The sequence below is a fragment of the Grammomys surdaster genome, unplaced genomic scaffold (assembly GCF_004785775.1).
Source record: "Grammomys surdaster isolate TR1022 unplaced genomic scaffold, NIH_TR_1.0 126248, whole genome shotgun sequence".
Taxonomy (NCBI): domain Eukaryota; kingdom Metazoa; phylum Chordata; class Mammalia; order Rodentia; family Muridae; genus Grammomys; species Grammomys surdaster.
This window is the reverse complement of record NW_021621048.1, coordinates 7241046-7243405: the sequence shown is the minus strand read 5'-3', so window position 1 is coordinate 7243405 and position 2360 is coordinate 7241046. Positions and strand designations below refer to the sequence as shown.

The 2360-nt window shown below is 48.5% G+C and overlaps 1 pseudogene; it reads left to right on the top strand.

The window, feature by feature from the left end:
• The first annotated feature begins 223 nt into the window (after positions 1-223).
• On the top strand, positions 224-2098 carry LOC114613615 (annotated as a pseudogene).
• Positions 2099-2360: the final 262 nt, after the last annotated feature.

The window sequence follows — 2360 nt, the reverse complement described above, 5'->3', positions numbered from 1 at the left end:
ATCAACAACAGCCAAAGCAATATGTCTCCACTGGAGCCTCGCTCTCCTGCCATAGCAGGCCCTGAATATTCCAACATAGCTGAAGCACAAGAAAAAAAGACCTTAAAACCAACTATATGAAGATGATAGTAGTTTTTAAAGATAAAATTAATAAATCCCTTAAAGAAATCCAGGAAAGGCATAGCAGTGACATGTCTTGACTCTTTAGATGTCCAATTTAGATATGGCAGCAGAATTCAGAGTATGCCGGAGGACCTCAGGAATCACTCCTAAGCCACACAAGGAAGCAGAGGCTGTCTTCATTCAAACCCAGCAGCTCTATGCAGCCATGGCTGACATCTTCCTAGAATACATGTGCTTCCTAGACATTGATGCTGCACCCAACATGCCTGTAACACTGGCATCATTTGTATCCTGCTTCCCTATCTGTGGTGATGCTGAAGAAGATGCTTAAGTCTGGAATTTGGCTGAATTTCTCTCATGGAACCCATGAGTACCATGTAGAGATCATCAAGAATGTCCATGCAGCCACAGAAAGCTTCAAAGCTGACCCCATTGTCTGCCTGCCTGTTGCAGTGGCTCTGGAGACAAAGGGACCTGAGATCCAGACTGGACTCATCAAAGGCAGCAGCACTGCAGAAGTGGAGCTGAAGACAGGAGCCACTTTGAAGATAACCCTGGACAACACCTACCTGGATACATGTGAGGAGAGCAACATGTGCTTGGACCATAAGAACATCTGCAAGGTGGTGGAGGTGAGCAGCAAGATCTCTGTTCATAACAGATTCAGTGTCAGCTAACCTGGACCCTTGGGAGCATTCAGAGACTGAACCACCAACCAAAGAGCATACACGTGCTGATCTGAGGCCACCAACACATATGTAGCAGAAGGATGCCTTATCTGGCCTCATCGGGAGAGGATGTGCCTAATCCTGTGGAGACTTGACTGGCCAGGGTGGGGAGATACCACGGAAAGGGAATCATCTCAGAGGTGACAGGGAATGGGCATGGGGATGTGACTCTGGGAGGGGGGACCAAGAGGGAGGGAGGATTTGGGATGTAAATAAATAAATAAATCTACATGGATAGCAGGCTCATTTTACTGCAGAAAAATGCTGACTTCCTGGTGGGAGGCGGAGAATGGTGGCTCCTTCGGCAGCAAGAAGGGGATGGATCTTCCCAGAGCTGCTGTGCACCTCCTCCCTGCTGTGTCAGAAAAGGACACCCAGGAGCCTAAGTTTGGAGTAGAGCGGGCAATCAGTGTGCATGAGGTTAGGAAGGTCCTGGCAAAGAAAGGGCAAGAAATCAAGATTATCAGCAAAATCAAGAACCATGACGATGTCTGCAGGTTTAATGAGATTTTGGAAGGTGGTGATGGAATCCTCGTGGCTCGTGGTGACCTAGGCATTGAGATTCCTGCAGAGAAGAGCTTCCTGGCTCAGAAGATGATAATCAAGTGATGCAACCGAGCTGGGAATCCTGTCATGTGCACCACACAGATGCTGGAGAACATGATCAAGAAACTGCATCCCACCCGTGCTGAGTCAGTGATGTGGCCAACACAGTCCTAGATGGAGCAGATTGTGTCATGCTATCTGGAGGAACAGCCGAAGGGAACTACCCTCCAGAGGCTGTTTGCATGCAGCACCTGATCACCCATGAGATAATGGCTGCCATCTACCACTTGCAGTTATTCAAGGAACTCCACCATCTGGCACATGTTACCAACAATCCCACAGAAGCTGCTGCCATAGGCACCATGAAGGCCTGCTTCAAGTGCTGCAGTGAAGCCATTATCCTGGTCGCTAAGGCTGGCAGGAGTGCTCACCAAGTGGCCAAGTACCACCCTTGAGCTCCCATCATTGCTGTGATGGGCAATCCCCAGACAGCTCACCAGGTCCTTCTGTACCATGGCATCTTCCCTGTGTTGTGTAAGGATGCAGATGAGATACCTGGGCTGAGGATGTTGGCCTTTGTGTAAACTTGACCATGAATATTGGCAAGGCTCGAGGCTTTTTCAAGAAGGGAAATTATGCTGACTGGGTGGCATCCTAGCTCTTACTTTACCAACATCATGTGTGTAGCGCCTGTGCATTGATGGCCCTCTGGAGTGCCTCTTCTAGTCCTTATCCCATCCCCTCCTACATCCCATCAATTAGACCAGCAATGTTTGTAGTGCTCACTCTGAACCATAGTGTGGCACTGGTGGGCTGGGACACCAGGGAAAATTAATGCCTCTAAAACATGAAAGAGTCCAACTTTCTATCTTATGACCCTACCCAAGCCAGGGGTGAAGGAGAAATGCAGGATTGGAAACCCTTTAACTTTATCACAAAAGAAGAGCAACATCTCTGTATACC